The sequence below is a fragment of the Chelonoidis abingdonii genome, chromosome 10 (assembly GCF_003597395.2).
Source record: "Chelonoidis abingdonii isolate Lonesome George chromosome 10, CheloAbing_2.0, whole genome shotgun sequence".
NCBI classification, from domain to species: domain Eukaryota; kingdom Metazoa; phylum Chordata; order Testudines; family Testudinidae; genus Chelonoidis; species Chelonoidis abingdonii.
This window is the reverse complement of record NC_133778.1, coordinates 67,728,867-67,739,374: the sequence shown is the minus strand read 5'-3', so window position 1 is coordinate 67,739,374 and position 10,508 is coordinate 67,728,867.

The following is a 10,508-nucleotide window of genomic DNA, read 5'->3' as shown; positions in this document are numbered from 1 at the left end:
GGTTCTCTACATAGACGAGCTTGCTCTTTGTTGTCGTGTACACTCTTCAGTAAAGAGCTTTTGTTTAGACTTTGCTGGTGTTGCCTGTCACTCTCGCGGTCAGACAACAAACCTTGCTATTATTGGGGCACCGGGGTCCCCAACAGTTCTCAGCAGCTGCTGTTCCTGGCACACCCTGAAGGAAGGACGCACGCACGCAGCATGCAGGAAACTTCACACAAGCCGGGCTTGACCAACATCAGGCTGTTTCTCCCTCTGGATCCCTGGGCTCTGGGGGAAGAAAGTGCAGGTGTCTGGCCTGAGACTGGGCTCAGGGGTGGGGAGTGGGTGTCTGGGTTGGGGGACATCCTGTAGCTGGGCTTTTTGGGGGAGGGGGTGCAGGTGCCTGGCCCTGCTGCTCGGCTCTAGGGGTCAGGGTTGTCTGAGCAAGGGGGCCACATGCAGCCCCCTCCAAATACCCTCTCCCTGTAAACATAAATCCCTCCAGCACCTCCCAGTTGTACCTCTCTCCCAACATCAGTGTCAGGATGGGGACAAGATGAAAAAATGAGAATCAACTAAAAGACCAGAGGGGCAGCATTTTTCCCCAAGATGTGCCCAGATAGCACATATGACACACTCAGACTGAGGTGCCCAACAAAAACATGACAAAGAAACAGGAATTGGCTTGTCATAGGGGTTTCTTTAACTCTACTCCTGGAGGAATCTTTTTTGTTGCATGTATTGTTAGAGACATACTTGCTGACAGGTACTTTGAAATAAATTACCATGCCATGATTATACCGTTATTTTGACAAGTAAAATTTGCAGAATTTTAAAATATTATGTGCAGAATTTTTTGGCACTCTATTTCCCCAGTACTAAGTGATTGTATATCTTCTTGTATAATGCACATAGAGCCAAATCTAATGTAAAGTTCCTCATACTTCCTGTTTTTTGTGCTTTCATTAAGTTTGTCACCTTCCATATTTTTACATTTCACCCAGTGACAGTTATTGAGCGTGCTTCCTTATCACTGACTATACTTGTGTTGTCACTTATGTCCTAGTTGATTTCACTTTTTTCTATAGTATACTTTTCTTAACACTTCCACCTTTTAATCACTAATCCATTTTTGTCCCATCACCCTTATTTTCTCTTTAACTAAAATTATTTTTTTTGTGGTGTAGACCTGAATGGATAGGGGCCAGTACTACCAGAACCCCCCTGCCAGTGAAACTACTCATGGTAGTATATCTTAGCTGCTTTGGGCCTTTGTAAGATGAGTGGGAAAGTAAATCACCTCCACTACTACTGAATGTTTTTTGATGCATTGAATCACAGCCACTTATATGGTGCACAGAGAATGTTGGTGAGACCTACGTGAAGGCTCCACCCACAATGCCCTCCTGTGCATGTCCAGTACAGGGTTGTGGATAGTGTAACAAGACAGGGCTTCTCCCCTTCTCTCCCAAGGAACCCACTGCCCCACCCAGAGTTTCTTTTAGACAGTTTTATTTTCCAAACTTAAGCCAAACCAACAAAAATAGTTTCTCAGCTCATCTCATGCTACAACTCCCAGGGAATTTTTTCTCTTTACCTTTTAGGATCTCACTGCTCTCCCCGCCTCCCCCCAGTTCAGATTGGGGAAGGAACCCTGACTTTGGCCAGGTCTACACTACGAGATTAAATCGATTTTAGATACGCAATTTCAGCTACGAGAATAGTGTAGCTGAAATCGAATATCTAAAATCGATTTACTCACCCGTCTTCACCACGTGGGATCGATCCGCACGGCTCACTGTGTCGAATCCGGAAGTCCGGTTATCTAGCTGGAGTTCCGGAATCGATCTAAGCACGCTCTGGGATCGAGATATCGCGTCCAGACCAGACGCAATATTTCGATCCCCGAAGCGATCGATTTTAACGTGCCGATCCGGCGCATAGTTCTAGACGTGGTCACTGTGACAGTTGGTGGCAGATCATTTTTTGAACAAAAGCACAGCAGGATTTTAAAAGGCGATTTTTTCTTGTTGCGAGTTTTTTTCTCTGCCTGAAGCAGAGGTCAAGTACAGTAGCAAAGGAATTCACAAGCTGGGTTTGTTTGTTTTTTTTCTTATCTAGCTCTCTACACCATGCAAGACACAAACTATCTTATTTATACAGATAAAAGGGCGAGAACTTAACAGATAACAAAGGAAGCAGAATCTGATAAGTTTACCTGGGCTAGGCATGCATATCTTATTTCCTTACTAACTATTACCGATCTTCTGTTAATGTTTCGCCATAGCACCATTGTTTATGCCTAATGTTTCTTTTCCTGGCACCTGTATTTCAAATTTCTTATTCCTGCTTAAAGGTACATACAACATTTCTTTAATCCATTCTTATTTTTACAATATAATTCATTCTACTTTCACAATCCCTCCTTTTGGTCAAGCTTTCGCTATGACCAATATTTTACTGGGTTCCACATATTAACTGTTCTTTATCTCTTTGTTCATCAGCGATATTCAAAATCATCATATTAGCACTCTGTTCTGGGGCAGTCACCTGCGTGGCATGCCTTACACAATTTTGGATACAACAGGAGACTGACTGAAAACATACAAAAAATTATTAGGATTCCAAACAGGATAGTCAGGGCTCCTGAAACAACCAGTTTCTTATGCCAGAGAAATTGAACAGGTTACTTTAGCCACTTCCATAAAGAACTTGGCTCTTTATGGGGAAGATATGCGATTTGTTCTAAGTGGCTAGCACGATCTGTTCCTCATTGGTGGTGTTTTCCAATGAGAGCACAGTACCCTCCTTTGGCCGCTAGCACTACGTTCAATGCCTGAGGTTTTGGAGGGCATCTGTTGGATTGCCCCTGTTTCTTTGGCCAGGGCTTCTAAACTTTCTCCAACTTTATTTGCCATTATTTTAACTACTGCTTGTAACCTCAGGAGCCTTTTGCATGGTGTATTACTCCCCCAAGTGGGATAAAGGAACTGCCAATAGTCTCTTTGCAGGTGTCATTGCTGTTCCATATGTGTTAAACGGACGAGGTCCTCCAGTGAGGTCTGAGGAATTGAGTGGGATAACCAGACAGGAACATCAGCTTGAGAATGGGCTGGGATGTGGCTGCAGACCTAGCAAAGGACCCTGGACTTGTGGCCAGTTCATACACGTGACGAGATTAATCGTTTTAGTACGCAATTTCAGCTCGGAATTAGTGGGTAGCTGAAATCGAATTATCTAAATCGATTTACTCACCCGTCTTCACCACGTGGGAATCATCCGCACGGCTCACTGTGTCGAATCCGGAAGTTGGGGTTATCTAGCTGGAGTTCCGGAATCGATCTAAGCACGCTCTGGATCAGAGATATCGTCTCAGACCAGACGCAATATTTCGATCCCCGAAGCACGATCATTTTAACGTGCCGATCCGAGCGCATAGTCTAGCGTGGTCACTGACAGTGTGGATCATTTTTGAACCAAAAGCACAGCAGGTTTTAAAGGCGATTTTTTCTGTTCGAGTTTTTTTCTCTGCCTGAGGCAGAGGTCAATACAGTAGCAAAGGAATTCACAAGCTGGGTTGTTTGTTTTTCTTCTAGCTCTCTTATGTCAAAGTTAGACTCAGACTCACAGTTTGTCAGACTACTCTGTTTTATTAGCACAGCCCTCTGTAACACCCAGATAATGTGAGCCCCATGAGACACAAACTATCTGTATTTATACGATAAAAGGGCAGAGACTTACAGAAACAAAGGAAGCAGAATCTGATAAGCCTTACTGGCCGGTAGGCATGCATTTATCTTTTCCTTACCAACTATTACCATCTCTTCTGTTATGTTTGCCAGTAGCACCATTTGTATGCCTAATGTTCTTTTCCTGCACCTGATTTTCAAATTTTCTTATTCCTGGCTTAAAGGTAACATACAACATTTCTTTAATCCATTCTGTTTTTTACAATATAAATTCATTCTACTTCACAATCCCTCCTTTTGTCAAGCTTTCGTCATGACAATATTTTACTGGGTTCCACATATTAACTTGTCTTTACTCTTTTGTTCATCAGCGATATTCAAAATCATCATATTAGACCTCTGTTCTGTGCAGTCACCTGCATGGCATGCCTTACACAATTTGGATTAAACATGGAGATTGACTGAAAACATCAAAAAATTATTAGGATTCCAAACAGGATAGTCAGGGCTCCTGAGACAACAGTTTCTATGCCCATGAGAAATTAACAGGATTATTAGTCACTTCCATAAAGGACTTGCTTCTTTTAGGGGAAGATATGTGATTTGTTCTAAGTGGCTAGAGCGATCTGGTTCCTCATCGGTTGGCGTTTTTCCCAATGATGCAGAGTACCTGCCTTTGGCCGACTAGCACTCCGTTCATGCCTGCTGGTTTGGAGGGTCATCTGTGGATTGCCCCTGTTTCTTGCCAGGGACTTCGTAAACTTTCGGTCAATTTTATTTGCCATTATTAATACTGCTTGACTCAGGGCCTTTTGCATGTGTATTCTCCCCAGTGGGATAAAGGGAACTGCCAATAGTCTCTGTCGCAGGATGTCATTGCTGTTCCGATATTGTGTTAAACGACGAGGTCCTCCAAGTGAGTCTTGAGGCAATTGGTGGGCAATAACAGCGACGGAAAACACCAGCTTGAGAATGGGCTGGTGATTGTGGCTGCAGGACCCTTAGGCATTTTTAAAATATTTAGGGGTTGAGCTATCCACACTTGCTGCTGGATAAAAGAATTTCATTGTGGAATTCCCCAGACCTTTAAGACACCACCGCTGAGGAAAGGCGCCGACCAGACGTGCCTGTTGATGCAGGGCCCTTCATTTGGTTCTGACACCTCACACATGAGAGGGAACCGCAGTCATGTGTTTTACATCCCACCAGGCCAGACAGGCAGTTAGAGCTACTAACTGCTGCTTCTTGGCCTTGCTCTTTAGCGTCGTCGTCTGGCTTCTGCAACCCTATTGAGAGCGTAGATTGTAAGCATTGCAGAGCTGTTCCTCTAACTTGTCTTCCTTCGTGCATTCAAATTGGTACTCTGCGCTAATGTCCTAAGGTCGTGATAGGTCGCATGGGGTGCTGGTGCATTCATTACCTGTGAAGACTCTGTATTCACTCTTGTTGCAATATGCCAGACAGTGTTAACAGGTCGTGATGTCTGGTAAGCAGTAACAGTGATGATGTCTTTGAATTGATTTTTTTTTGTAAGTCTCTTTGCTTCCTTCCATTGGACTCTGAGTATCACATGATACAATGGCTTTTCCACACCTTATCTGTGTGTGCCTGATGCATCATTTGTGTGCATTCCACAACATCTCAGATGGAAAGAATACAAAACATTTAGGTATGTTGGGCTAGCTAGATCGAGCAACTAACTCCTGCACGATTCATACACCTTGCGCATAAGGTGTTTTACAATCTAGCCTACACCATAATGCCACGAAATCTGTTCTCACCTTTCAGTCTTCCCGGGCTCCGGGCTGGTGTCTGCCTCTGCAACCGGCATAGGATGCCCCTATTTCTGCTATAATTCCCTGAGACTGCCTCCATGACGCAGATTCCCTAATAGGTCCATGCGTTTTTCTTGTGGGTAGTAGACACTGTCCCCTCACAGCGTGAGCTGTACACTTGTGGATTGGATCCTCCGCTAGACCAACTCTCTGATCGCATGGGAGGTTCGAGCGAGCAGACTCCCTGCTGCTGTGCATACCTCAATACGTCTTCCTGTGAGAGGGACACCAAGTTTGATCTCATATCGTCTTTTAGCGGGTCATCACACAAGGAGTTAACATACTCTCTCCCTCGCCATGTCTCTCTTTCTTCTTTCGCTCGTCCCCAGCTCCCATTCCGTTGGGTTATCTGCTGGGCACGCCATAATTAAGTAATACACTAGATTACCGATTAAACTCTCATCTAAGATGCAAGAACAGAGTCTGTCACATTTCTGCCACGCCCTCCTGTCTCCATGCCGTGTCTAAGTGGCATGTCAAATTCGCATCGTAACCAAGAAGCGTTGGTAGAACAACACTAAGCGAGTCATGTGCGCGCCTCCCTGTCGTTCCTATCAGCCTTTAAGCCAATGACACCTCAAACGAGGTTTTAAAAAATAACAAGCTTCTAATAATAAACAACAAAGAATGAACTAACAGAGCACACTCACAAAATCATCTCTCCAAATTGTATGCAAAAAGTGGTCTACAATCCTCCTACACATCGCAAAATCATGCTTATAATCGGAACTACCATTAGCTGAAAACAAATCCTGTCACGTTCAAACAATCTACGTCACCAAACTTCTTAGAGTCCCACTTCTCCTGCATTCAACACATAGTTCTAATAACACAAATTTTGCAAAACTGTACTCTAAACTCCTATTTGTCTTTCTGTCACCATGAGCTGAAAGGTACGTGTGCTCCGTGGGCATTGTCGTCTCTGAATTCACTTATGCTGCGGTGCCTTGAGAGGGTGGTATACCTGTGCTGCCTCGATCCCTCCCTCCAAGGTGTGAGCCCTGGCTTCCACAGAAACATCTCTGCTACTGGTGTATAGGAATGCTAATTCGGCGATGAGTAGGTCAACAGTGACCACAGAGGTCGTTAATAGAGTGCTGGAGGAGCAATCCGAGCTCGCCCCACGGATCCGAGCCATAGCATGGGCACTCTGAACAGAGGCAGGTTTTTATATACAGCTGCATAGGGACCCCTACAACTAAATCCTAGATTCTCCTGAGGCCTCGATCAGAATTGATGTATATATATAATGGTCGAGCTTAACTTCTACACATAACACTCTGCCTGAAGTATAAGATCTAAGGACATCCCTGAACATTCGGTAAAGGTGGAATATAAACATCAAACGAGGATAACTCCGCCTTCACTTGAATGTGCATTAAGAACGTGATGTTGGTAACATCCGCGTAACGATTTTAACACCAGTTGGGCATCCTCCTTCAGCCGGCAAGTAGAGAGAGAGAGCAAGTTGTAGCCTGAGACGACCGAGGGCCAGAAATGACCAATAGGCCAAAGATGGTAGAAGGTGAGTGATATGAGGAAGTTATTGGCAACATTATATTTTCATCAAAAGGATGGGGCATGCGGCAGGAGTGTACACATGCTAACTGTCTGTAATTCTCTACGTCCCTACCATTAACCAGTCTTTGCGATATGTTTTGTGTGGGCTCATCGGGCTAAATGTGATAATAAATTAATTTTTTGTAAATCTACAAGATTTCTACTTTGTGAGGTGCACCTTCCGAGTACCAGTTAGAGATCACACTCTCCGAGGCTGCATCTTCGAGCGCAATGGATTCTCCAGGCCGTCACATGTCTGCGAGGAAACTGGGCTCCGAGAACAGCATTCGTTCTGGCCTCAGGTGCCAAGGAAGCCGGAGCCCCCCAGTGAAGGATAGGTAACCCAGACCTGCAAATCACCAATTTCCCTTTTCTACCAGCCACTACCCAAGACGTGAATCATCTCCTCCAGCCAAGAGCTCCACTCAGTTTACCCATAACTGATCATCCAATCCTGGTCATTCCCCCCCAGACCGCAGCCCGTCTGACGCAGGATTCTGCGCGAGCAGCGTGGTTCATCTTCAGCGGCGGAGAACCTCCGTCCGGACCCTACCACTGAAATGCCTGCAGATCCGCGCGGGGCTTCCTCCTCTCCGAATTACTGCTGAGCGGATCCACCGCGAAGTGCAGCCAAGTCTTTTCTGGTCATATACAGATATAGATTAACGTTTCGTTTACCTGTAAGGGGTTAACAAAGGTAACCAAACCTCCTGAACCAGGACCATCATGGAAACTGTATTTCTCATATCTCACAACCTTCGCTCGGCGGGTTACTTCATTTACTGTCGCGAAATGTTGTATTGCTCTCCGTATTAGGAAATGGTCTCTCCCTCCCGCTCTAGCATGCTCCTCGGCTTAGAGAGTTCCTCTCTAGCATAAATTATCCAGTCCTCCTTGAATCTTAACTGTGTTCCCACAATGTTCAGTACAGGTATGAAACAAGGATAGGTTTTATAATTGTTTTCTATTTAACTGTGTAGTTGTGGAATGTTTAAAATGTATAACTTCTTCTACCCATAAAGCTCAGTGTTATTTTCAAACTTATTGTATCACATTTATACCAAACATTCCCCCCTTGTTATCATCATTGCTCACCATAATAAACAGAGACCATTTTATGTGCTTTTTAACTGTTCGTTTTTATATAAAGGCTTTATCCTAATGTTTCTTTTCCTGGCACCTGTATTTCAACATTTCTTATTTCTGCTTAAAGGTACATACAACATTTCTTTAATCCATTCTTATTTTTACAATATAATTCATTCTACTTTCACACGGTTATAACTAGATTAAACATAGAAAGGCTAGGATGACAGACAGTGATGTCCAGAAAAAACTGGATTTAGCCAGATTGCAAGCACAAGAGAAAGAAAAGGAAAGAAACTGATGTAATTAAAACAACTCAAGAAGGAAGCTGCTGAAAGAGAAGAGAAAGCCAAAATGGCTACCCACAAGAGAGCTAGGGAGGCCCAGAGGATGAACTGGAGTTAGTGAGGGCTAAGCAAAATACACCAGACAACCCTAGCAATCCTTCCCCAGGTACTGCTTCCCATCCCAGAAAGTTCCCCACCTACAAGGCAGGTGATGATACCAAGGCCTTTTTAGAAAACTTTGAAAGGGCCTGCCTTGGGTTCAGCATCTTTACACTAGTACATGCTAGAGCTGAGACTGCAGCTCAGTAGATCCTTAGCAGAGGTGGCAGCTGAAATGCCTAAGGAACACATGAACAGTTATGAACTTTTTAAAAACAAGGCCAGAATCAGAATGGGGCTAAAACCCAAGCATGCCCATCAGCGGTTCAGAGCCCTAAGGTAGAAACCAGATGTGTCATTTACCTGACATGCCTACCACATTGTGAAAAATTGGGATGCCTGGACATCAGGAGCAAGTGTTAAATCTCCAGAAGAGTTGCCCTTCCTAATGCAAATGAAGCAGTTCTTAGAGGGTGTTTCTGAGGAAATAGAAAGGTACATCCTAGATAGAAAGCCCAAAATTGTAATCGAGGCGGGGGAAATTGGAGCCAAAAGGTTGGAGGTGGCAGAACCCCCTCCAAAAAAACTAGTAGCAGTTGGAGTGAATATCAAAAGGGGCAACCCGAAACAAAACCCTATCACCGGGGGCAATGCAAGGCCCCATATACATCCCAAGGAAAACCCCAGACACCTTATCGTCCCACCACACCCGTCTCCAGCAACCCACCTCGCCCCAGTGATCAGTCAGCTAGGTGATGTTTTAAATGTAATGAGCTGGGGCATGTGAAGGCCAACTGCCTCAAGAATCCCAACAGACTGCAGTTCATTATGCCAGAGTCACACCCAAGATCCTCAGGCCCAGATGCCTCCCAGGTACCCTCAGAACGAAGGGAAACTGAGTGTGTGGGCGGGAAGAAGGTTACAGCGTGGAGGGACACTGGAGCACAGGTGTCAGCTATCCACCAATCCTTAGTGGATCCCAAATTCATCAACGCAGAGGCCCAAGTGACAATTCAACCATTCATGTCAAAATCTTTAAACTTGCCTACAACTGAGTTGCCTGTCCAGTACAAGGTCTGGTCAGGAATGTGGACTTTTGCAGTCTATGATGATTATCCCATTCCTATGCTGCTGGGGGAAGATTTGGCCAACCACATGAAGCTAGCCAAGAGGGTGGGAATGGCCACCTGCAGCCAGGCTAAGGAAGCTTTCACACCTATCCCTGTTCCTGAGTTTTCCACAGGGCCCTGTCTGTGTTACCAGAGACCCAGACAGATGTGGTGGAACCGGATTCCCTGCCAACGACTGCAACAGCCATAGTAGATCAAATCCCAGAGACCCTGCCAAAGCCCGTCCCAGAACTGGAACTGGCAAAGCAACCAGCACCAGAACCATTGCCAGCACTGAGTCCAGCACTTGCAAACCCATCTACAACTTCAACACCAGAGGGCACCACCAAGCCTGCACTGGCAGCAGCAGCAGATAAACCTACACAAGGAGGCTCAGGAAAAGCAAAAAGTCTGGTATGATAAACATGCCAGGGAGCGTTCCTTCAAAGTAGGGGACCAGGTTATGGTCTTGAAGGTGCTCCAGGCCCATAAGATGGAAGCGTCAGGGGAAGAGCCATTCACAGTCCAAGAGTGCCTGGAGCTGTTACCTATCTTATAGCATCCCCCACCCCAAACCTAAAGCCTAAAGTGTACAATGTTAATTCTCTAAAGCCCTTTTATTCCAGAGAATTAAAGGTTTGTCAGTTTACAGCCCAGGGAGGGGATAATGCTAAGTGGCCTGAAGGTGTATACTATGAAGGAAAAAGTGACGGTAGCGTGGAAGAGGTGAACCTCTCCATGACCCTTGGACGCATGCAGCGACAGCAGATCAAGGAGCTGTGCACTAGCTTCACGGCGATATTCTCAGCCACCCCAGATCGGACTGAACGGGCATACCATTCCATTGACACAGGTAATGCT